This window comes from Neophocaena asiaeorientalis, unplaced genomic scaffold, assembly GCF_003031525.2.
Source record: "Neophocaena asiaeorientalis asiaeorientalis breed wild unplaced genomic scaffold, Neophocaena_asiaeorientalis_V1.1 scaffold362, whole genome shotgun sequence".
In the NCBI taxonomy this organism is placed as follows: domain Eukaryota; kingdom Metazoa; phylum Chordata; class Mammalia; order Artiodactyla; family Phocoenidae; genus Neophocaena; species Neophocaena asiaeorientalis.
In genome coordinates this window covers 187,581-198,450 of record NW_020175700.1, presented here as the reverse complement: position 1 = coordinate 198,450, position 10,870 = coordinate 187,581, and positions in this window count along the sequence as shown.

Here is a 10,870-nt window from a genome sequence, read left to right as displayed (position 1 = left end):
CTCTCCATCAGAGTGATCGGTATACTGTGGCAGAGAGAACTTTTTTTTTTTTTTTTTTTGCGGTGCACGGGCCTCTCACCATTGCGGCCTCTCCCGCCGCGGAGCACGGGCTCCGGACGCGCAGGCTCAGCAGCCATGGCTCACGGGCCCAGCTGCTCCACGGCATGTGGGATCTTTCCAGAAGCGGGCACGAACCCATGTCCCCTGCATAGGCAGGTGGACCCTCAATCATTGCGCCACCAGGGAAGCCCAGAGAGAACTTTTTAAAAAAAGGATCAGGTCAGGTCTCGCTACTCCTCTGCTTCCAAACATCCAATGGCTTTTCATCCCACTGCAAATAAAAGTGAAACTCCTACTCTAAAGCCATGTACGACCTGACCCTGCTTCCACTGTGGATTCCCTTCTTTTCTAAAAAGGTTCTGTATGTTCAGCCACACTGGCCTTCTCCCAGTTGCTAGCACTCACCAAGCTTATTCTTTCCTTGGGTATGTTTTTTCCCACCCCTGGAGTGGTCCTTGTAAAGACCCTCTCATGGTTCTCTGACGTCATCGAGGTCTTTGCTTAGACATACCTGTCTGTCCTCCATGCTCTACCAGAAATAACTCCCACTTCCGCTCACTTATTGTCTCTTTGACCTTCTTTCCTTCCCTTCAAAGCACTTACTACTACCTAAAATTATATTATATACGTGTTTATATACTTAGTTATTTGCTTATTTATTTTCTCTCTTCTTCACTAGAATGTTGTCTCTTTGAGGGCATGGATAATTTCTATTTTGTCTAGTCCTCACACCTAGAGGAGAGCCTGGTACATAATAGATACTCAATAAATATTTGATGAATGGATTAAATCCTGATTTTAATCTGTGATTCTGTCTATCGCCTATGAACAAAGAATCAAGAGGTTAACTATTCTTTTTTCTTTGATTTGACAAGCTATATTTTCAGTGAATCACATGAAAACCTAAGATCAGTGAGACACAAAATTAGAAAATATCTCTTGGAAATGGATCTAGTATTGATTTTTGGGTTAAGAAAGTCCCAAAGAAAAGGTTCTGGTAGAGAAATGAGAAATTTCATAAAATGAGTAGTGTTCTCCTTACTATGAAGTCAAATCCATTTCGTTATTGCTTTTATGCCAGAGAAATACAGAAACCAAAAAAACTAAAATAATAAATTCTACAAAAAGACCCACAAAACGTGTTTTATTAGATTACGTATGTGTGTATAAATGTATATTCATTTACCTATGTACACAAGTACATACACACACATATATTATATATTATGTATATATTCTGAACACAGTTGAAGACATGGTATTATTGTTCTTAGTTCTGACAGTGAGTCAGATACATCTGGTCCAAAATTATTTAACTTCAGTGAGACTGAATAGGTTTTTCTTTAAAATAGGGATCAAGCCTAATTCACAGGAACTGTGTAGGGGCTAAATGCAACAGTAAATGTTCAGTGCCTGGCAGAGTGCCTTGGACAGTGGAGGCCTTTTTGATAAGTAATAATTCTTCATTTTCCCTGCAGAACCTTCTGAGCTTAGGTTCCTATCTATGTAAATCCTCCTAAGCTTTATAAAACACACAGTGATTGAATCTGAATATTCCAGAGTCATGTTATTTTCATATATTTCTCATATGTACTATAAATTTACCTGAGATGTGATAGATACATAAATTTGGTAAGTTACTCCCTCTGAACAATAAATAAATAGATTAATAAATAAATAAATAAAAGGAAATGGAATAAAGTATAGAAATTCTTACACATCTTTTTTCAATGGAAATGTTTTATTAGATTTTATAACAAAATTTAAAAACAATATCAGGAGTTTGTGTGTTTCTCAGGTAACCAGATAAATATATGTTACAGGGCTTCCCTGGTGGCGCAGTGGTTGAGAGTCCGCCTGCTGATGCAGGGGACGCGGGTTCATGCTCCGGTCTGGGAAGATCCCACATGCCGCGGAGCGGCTGGGCCCGTGAGCCATGGCTGCTGAGCCTGCTTGTCCGGAGCCTGTGCTCCGCAACGGGAGAGGCCACAACAGTGAGAGGCCCACGTACCGCAAAAAACAAAAACAAAAACAAAAAAAACCATATGTTACAATATGTTAAGTTTTGTCCATACAGAAATGCCTTTAGGATGCTGTAGTAATGTAAAACCTGAAGGTAGACAGAGAAGGGCAGAAAGGCTCTGATAGATAGAGCATGAATTGTGGCCTGCTAACCAGGATCCAGATGCTAGCCAGGAGAGAACTTTAGTCCATAATCTACAGAGAAAAAAAAATCAGGAAATTCCTTAAATTTACTATTTAGTCTATCATACTGTTTCATTCTGATTCACTTTCTAAAAGTCTCAAATGTGTTTAGCCTAATACTCTCAATAGTAAAGACCAAATTTAAATGATCTGTTATTTCCACCTTCCTGAAACAGGTAGGATAGAAGAATTTTCAAGCTTTTCCTGGGTAGAAAGCACTTCCACAAAGGAAAGACAAGACAGTATTTCAGCCAGGGCTTCAATATGCTGATACAACTAGAATACAAATCCTAAGGGTCTCCTGCAACACCATTAAAACAATGTCATGAACTGAAACATTGCCCAAGCTTGATCTTCAACAACAATCTTCTTCAAAAGACCTACTGGGCTGAGAAAATGACTTTCTATGAAGAGGCTGACACTTCACAGCTCCATAAAATATATTTCTTGTAATTCCAAGCAGTTTTTATAAATCATGTGTTTCTCTGATTCATTTATGAATCTTTGCATCTTTGTGTCTCTTCTCAATTTTTTCTGTCACTGCCTCAGCCAAAAAAAAAAAAAACCAAAAAACTGGGGAGGAAGCATTTAGCAAGTTGCTAAAATGCACTTTAGAAGATTACTAACAGAACAAATAATCCACCCCTGTTCTTTGACTGATTTTCTTTTTTTTTTTAACATCTTTATTGGAGGATAATTGCTTTACAATGGTGTATCAGTTTCTGCCCCACAAAAAAGTGAATCAGCCATACATATACATATGTTCCCATATCTCTTCCCTCTTGCGTCTCCCTCCCTCCCCCCCTCCCTATCCCACCCCTCTAGGTCATCACAAACCACCTAGCTGATCTCCCTGTGCTATACGGCTGCTTCCCACAAGCTATCTATTTTACATTTAGTAGTGTATATATGTCCGTGCCTCTCTCTCACTTTGTCCCAGCTTACCTTTCCCCCTCCCCATATCCTCAAGTCCATGTTCTAGTAGGTCTGTGTCTTTATTCCCGTCTTACCCCTAGGTTCTTCATGACCTTTCTTTTTTTTCTCTTAGATTCCATGTATATGTGTTAGCATACGGTATTTGTTTTTCTCTTTCTGACTTATTTCACTCTGTATGACAGACTCTAGGTCCATCCACCTCACTACAAATAACTCAATTTCATTTCTTTTTATGGCTGAGTAATATTCCACTGTATTTTCAAGTAACTGTCTCCCTAACCCTAAAGGTGAATCTTCTCCAGGAAGGGAACTGGTCAATTTCTAGAGGAATTCTTGCTTAAGAGATCAAAATGCTGAATTCACTGAAGTGTCTGTGAAGTGTGCCTGCTCCCCTTTCCTTAGGATACTACCGAGTACCCTGGGTGTGATTTTATTATAGCCTAAAGAGCAGTATTTCCCTCTGTATCAGCCGCTGACATGTGTCCCTATTCTTTGTCCCTCCTTATGTGTCTATGTTCAGATATGTTTATTTATTTTGATAATTCTCTGTGGTTTCAGGTTCCCTATCTTGGAAGAAAATTTTTATATATTTAATATGTATCTTTTAGGCCCTTCATAAATAACCCAAGACATTAGAAAACAAGGTACTTAAAAAAGTTGTGTTCCACACGTTTTACAATCTATATGAAGCCAAACACCCAGAAATAACATCAACATTATTATTTCAGTATTGAAATATGATAAGAACTACTTTAAATTCCTGCTTACCTGAAAACATGTCAATAAATACACATTTAAAAAATGAGTTAGCATTTTGTAAATACAGTGTTAATACTAGCCCACATTCTCTGAAACTGCTTTTCTTGTCACTCTTGTAGGATGCTTATACCAAATACATTTTCATTTATTTACTGAACTACTGAAATTTTCTAGTTTACAATAAATTATATATAATCAATGCTATGTGTTAAAATAAAACAAACAATTCTACTATATTGTATTAGAAAGTTATCTTAGAAACTCTATAATGTATATCTTGCATAGGTTATTTCTAAATTGGACAATATATTTAAGTTATTCATTTGGTGGGAGAGAGAGAGGAGAAACAAATAAAAGTATGTCCTTTGCTTTTGCTCTTCTTTAAAATTGAGAAGCAAAACTGTTGAGAAGAAAAATAGTTTCTTTTAAAAGTTTTAGTATAGAGATCTATAAACAATTTGATTATCTTTTCAAGTTGACAGTCCCTTGATGGTGGGTCCTGGACTCAATAAAGAAGGCACAACAGCTTACACATTAATATTTTTGAAAAATCAGTGTAAAGAAGAAATCAAGGTAGTAACTACAACATGAAATCTACAAAAAAAAATCATGCCCAAATCTCTCCAAATGTATTGATATTCTTCGGAACGATAATAATAAAAAAAAGCATTACATGCTTAGTTCCAGAAATTCTCCATTTCCATTATTGCTGGAAAAGCCATCTAAAAAGCACTTGAAGTTGATGATGTATGTTGTTTACTCTCTTGAAAAAACATCCTCTCCAAATAGGGGGAAAGGTTAGAAATGATTTGTACTGCACTGATCAATTTATCTGAGTTGTCTTTCAGCAGATTGTATTAATGGAACTTCATTTTCTTTTATTCAGTTGACGGCCAATTTTTTGTTGTCTCCTAAAAAGATCAATGAACATGTCTTGCCATCTTTTCACAAAACAAGATGATTTTCCCCTTAAACTTTAAAAAATACTTTATTATTTTGTTGTAATAGATTTTTGTCCCCCTCTTTCTTGCTTTCAACCCCCTGCAGTGAGTTTTTTAATGCCTGCCTATTTTTTTATATCTCTTTGTAGTTTCAACTTCAATACCTTGAATTTCACTTTTTTTTTCATCATTCTGGGTGCCACAGATATCTTCAGGGGCAGCAGTTTCTCCCTTCTTTGAGCTGCAACAGGAAGACAGGCCGATGGTATTCACAATTGCAGTTTAAAAAGCACAACCAAAACAAGCATCCACAAGAACAAGAATGTATTTTGATTGGGACATTATGCACCACGTTCTTCATATTCCTTAAAACTAAAAGTTTTCAAAAAAAAAAAACAAAAAAAAAACTAAAAGTTTTCTGCTTTTCCCAAGGCCAGGTGGGAATAGCTGATTCTCTATGTAAGGAGGGTAGGGGTACTAGCAGCCCTCATTTGCCACTTCTTCACATTTAGAGTATGTTTTTATGAATGTGGATGCATCTCTCTGGCTGACGGAAGCATTCTATTTTTTTTGTTTTGTTTTGTCTTGATTGCAGTGGAAAATATTTCCATGAAATATGGAAAATATGACCATAAAACTCAATTTATCTACCTGTCTCTTCCTAGTAGATGCTGATCCCTGTTTCCTTCTTCCTCTTCTCTGCTCCCTTATAATTAGCCCCACAATCCCATCTTGGTTTTTCACACACCCAGACTATTGGCATTTGTAAGGGGTAGCCATGCCTGGAGAGCATAGGTACATTCAGTAAGAGATTTTTCCAGATATTGAATATATGGTGGAAGCAATGTGATGTATACTAATTTCTCCCAACCCCCTTCCAAAAACAAAAAAAAGTAACAAACACATGCTAAGAGACTACGGCACTTTGTCAATACATATATTAAGCACAGGTGGTATGGGTGTCTACATCTTAAACACAATATTTCATTCCTTCATTCTTATAGACTCAAAAAAAAAATCTTTGAAACACAATCCAGGGGGAGAAAAAAAGAAACAGTATTGGTTCATCCATGCATGCATTTCTTTGCACTGTCATTATAGCAAAACAAAGTAAAATCTTGATTTCCTGAGTTAAGGGGCCATTCCTAAATCATTGCTTGCTGGAGAGTGAGTCAATCATGATTGGCTTAGGATCTATCATAAATCACCCCTCACCTTCAGGACCCCGTAGCATACAAAGGAAGACAAGTGGATATCTGGACCTGTGGGGTTCTGTTAGGGAGGTGGAAGGGCAGAGACTCACTCTTTTTATTGGTGATTTTCATCATTATCACTCAAGTGATATCTGCTTTATGATTCTACATTTCTCTCTCTTATTTAACTCACAAATATAATCAGTCCCTACATCTAACAAGTTCTCTTTCCTAAACATCTCATATCCATCACCTTTTCTATTATTTTTGCCATTATCTTGGTCCAGGCTTGCATCATTTCTCATCAGGATGACTGGGTTAGCCTTGCAACTTGTCTCATTTCCTCCAGCATGGCCTTTGATCATTCAGCTAAAGAAAGCTTTCTCAACTGCAAATCTGATCATCTCACTGTATTCCTCAAACTCCTGGAAAACCAGCCTTAGTTTTGGGTCATTTGCTCACAGCACTGCCATTTCTCCTCTGGACCCCTCTAGCATTTCTCCAGCCCCCGTCCCACATGCACATGTTCCTGTGGAAATAGTAACTCTTTTCACTTCCTTTATTCATTCTGATATTTTACTCTTCTCAACTTTCACATGTACTCTGCCTCTTCCTCTTTTTCATTGAGGAATTTCCTATTATTCTCTATAGTAAAGCAATAACAAAACCAAAAATGATAAATCTATCAAGCACAAAACACAATCTCTAACAAAATATTGCTTTCTTAGAAGTCCTACCTAGACTCTTGAGTGCAATGAAATGCTCCTTTTCTGTGCTTTCCTAGCAGCCTTTGCTAGGTTTTCATAGAAATGACCACAGTTCTCTGATTATTGATTTAGTTGATACTGGAAGCTCCCAGTGTTCTGTTAGTTCTGAATTCCTAGTGCAAAGTGTTTGCCACATAGTAGACACTCAAGAAATATTTTTGAAGGTTACATGAGGGATTTGGGCTAAACATGTATTTCTGATAGGCTTTTCTGCTTTCCAACCAGAAATCGTGGAATAATAAAAGGGTATTTACTTATGAGAAAACTTAGGCATCATAGAAGCCAAGAAAATGAATTGGCTGGTCCAATGAAGGCTAATGCCCCCTGGGGGAATTGAGCCTCTTCCCTCCATCTCTTTAAGGTTACATGCGTTCACATCTCTGTTTCTCTGCCTATCTGTTTCACTCTTTTCTACCTCTACAGACCAGTTTTCCAACCTGCTCTGGTTTATATCTGCTTAAGTCCAGCCTAGCCCTAGCTTTGTATTACATTCTAATTTGGGTTTTTACTAGACACGACTGAGTTAAGCATTTAATCTTCACTCTAAAATCCCAGTTAAGAGGAACTGATTACTCCAACTTGGAATTGTCCAGCTTGGCTCAGAAAGGGCTTTATCTGTCAGTAAAAATGGATTCAATGTCTATTCCTATGGGCAGGGGCAGGAGAAACAGGTCAGTTCTTACAGGAGGATTGTTGTGTGTCTATAAGTGTCAAAACAATGGATGACCAATTCTCATGCCTGTTTCCCACCTCATATAAGCAACTTCACAGTGTCCTAGACTAGAAAGTTATCTGATATTTCTGCTTAAAAATGTGCTTTCCTCAAGGCCACTTAGTACTTTATGAAGTGATGATCCATGAATTCCTTTGCCAGTTTTGACATTTGGTGATGCTGTGATTCTCCAGAACCATAGAACACAAATTTCTGGAGGCAAAACTGATTGTCAGAAGGAAGAGAAACATATTACATCAGATTCACTGTTGATAATTCAATAAAAATAGTGACAAGAATGCAGACCTAAACAAATCTGTGTTATTTATGTTGTTAATTAGTAAGACTGCTAAGGACCTAGTTTAGGGTGTTTCTCGCTTAAGTATTGTGTTTTCACTTAAAAAAAAAAAAGAACAAAAAAACACTTTTTTTCTAAAGCTTAATATTATGAGCTGAATTCTGCCCCCCTAAATTTGTATGCTTAAATCCTGACCCCCATTATCCCCGACTGTGACTTTACTTTGAAATAGAATCATTGCAGATGTAATCAATTAAGACGAGGTCATGTTGGAATAGGATGGGCTAATCCAATATGACTGATGCCCTAATAAAAAGGGAAAATTTGAACACAGACATGCACACAGGGAGAAAGCCATGTGAAGAAGAAGACAGAAATCAGGGTGATACTCGTACATGCTATGGAATGCCAAAGATTGCCAGAAAACCACCAGAAGCTAGACAAGAGGCCTGGAACAAGCTATTCTTCACAGTCTTTAGAGAAAACCAGTCCTGCCAACACCTTGATTTTGCATTTCTGACCTCCAGAGCTGTGAGAAAATAAATTTCTGTTAAGTCACTCAGTTTGTGGTACCTTTGTAAGGCAGCCCTAACAAACTAATACACACAATAATGATAAAATTAGAGTTTGTAAGCTTAAAAATCATACAAATATTAGATACAATAAGAAATCCCAAGATGACCACTAACTCTTCCAGATAAAGAGGTATATTTTTAAGATTAGCATAAATAAAGAGTTCAGTTTACAAACAGAAGTCCAATGATTAGAAATTTGTTGCTTCTGTAAACCTTTCTTGAATTGTTTTGCTTCCTTCTTCCCTCCTATTAAATTTAACCCAAATTAGTTTTCACAAAATTAACACTTATGAAAGTCATCTAAATTTATGCCAATGCATGCTTTCGAACCTCAGTTTCCTTATCTAATCGAAGATGTAAAAGGAAATATCTCTTAGAGTTTATGAGAGGACTAGATAGAAAAAGCATGTGAAATGCTTGTAGCCCAGTGCCTGGCACAGAGTGAGTGCACAGTAAAATTTATCTATTTTTCTCAAAGTCAGAAAATATTTTAACAGTCCAATTTGCATTTTGATACCCATAGCCTGGCATGGTTACCTAGGTTTCTGTGTTGGTTAAGCTCCACCTTTCCAAATAAATTGTATTTCAAGTACCTTTGTTCTTCAAACTGATCACTTTTGGCAGAAGAGTATCATGGGCTTACATTCTATGTTTCTTCTGCGTTCCCCTCAAAGTCTAGCATAATTCTGAGCACAAAGCATATTTTAAAATGCTGTACAAATGTATGATGGATAAAGAGACTGATGGATAGGGTAGACTTGAGTAAATAAGAAAAAAAAAACTAACCATCTGGATGGTTTCAGAATTCCTTTGGAAACTGGCTTTATAGCAATATTTTTAATTCTGAAGTTTCCAGGTGCATAGAAAAAATTAAAAAAAAACTTTGTAGTAAGTGAGATTCATATCACATTCTGCCACTGATTTGCTCTGAGGACTGGAAAGTAATTTAGTTTTCCTGAACTTCATCAAGCTTGTCTGTAAAATACTAGATCCTTTGTGAAGATGGGAAACATAAGGTGGGAAATGTAAGAAATGTAGAATATCTGACATTTAGTAGGTGCTCAGTAAGGTAATTGCCAATTACCCAGTTTATGCTTGAACTCCAAGGAAATTAGATGAATAGGGAGAGAGAGACAGAGAAAGAAAGACAGACAGAAAGAAAAAGAAACAAGGAAAGAAAGAAAAGAAGAAAGAAAGAAAGAAAGAAAGAAAGAAAGAAAGAAAGAAAGAAAGAAAGAAAGAAAGAAAAGGAAAGGAAAGAAAGAGAAAGAAAGAGAGAGGGGGAGGGAGGGAGGAAGGAAGGAGAGAAGACAGATGTCATGAAATTAGCTCATGTGATTGTGGGGGCTGGATAAGCATGTCTGAAATTCATAAGACAGGAAGTCAGTAAAATAAGGTAATGAACAGGCCAAAAACATGGACATGGGACAAACCTGATACCTTCCCTTCCATACTTGTAGTTTCATTTAATCAAGTTGACATATTAAAAACAGTCCTGTGTAGAAAAAGAAAGTTTTGAAGAGAAGAAACTGCTTCTCCTCCTTACCTTCTTTCATGGTAGTCATCAGCTAAGAATGGTGAAGGAAGTAGTTGCTTCATGCCAGTTCTATACTTGCTTCCAAAAGTCTCATCCTATATGCATATCCTCTGTTTGCTCTGTCTATATATCTGAACTTTTCTTTTTAATCAAGATAGTGCATGCATAGTTAAAAAATAACATTGTATGAAAAAAATTACCATGCAAAGCAGCCAAAGAAGGAGTGGGGGAAAGAGAAAAAAAGACAAAGCAGAGATATAGAGAGCATCTCTGTATAAAGGTATACAGAATGCTACCACTCACTTATCCATCAGGGGTTACTCAGTGGTAACACTTAGAGACTTTTTTTCTACTTTAAAAAGATCAATGAGTCTCAGTCTAAATATTTGCTGCTATTTCTCCTTATGGGTCAATGCAAAATTGTGACTTGGTTATAAATTTCCAGGAAAAATATAAATTTTGATATTAAATCTAGAAATATGAAGGTTTTTCAAGGAATAAAAGACACTATAAGTGCAGATAGCAAAGTTTAAGGCTTAAAAGAGCAAAGAAAAAGAAAGAGGGTTAGTGAAAGAAGGTAAAGGTAAATGTGAATTCCAGTTCAATATGGTGATCTCCTCCATCCTGGGTTGTACAAATGGAAGTCGACCAACAATGAAAAGAATGAGCAGAGAGGGCTTCCTTGGTGGCACAGTGGTTGAGAGTCCGCCTGCCAATGCAGGGGACACGGGTTCGTGCCCTGGTCTGGGAAGATCCCACATGCCACAGAGCGGCTGGACCCGTGAGCCATGGCACGTCGGGAGCCTGTGCTCCGCAATGGGAGAGGCCACAACAGTGAGAGGCCCGCGTACCACAAAAAAAAAAAAAAAAAAAGAAGGAACAGGAGG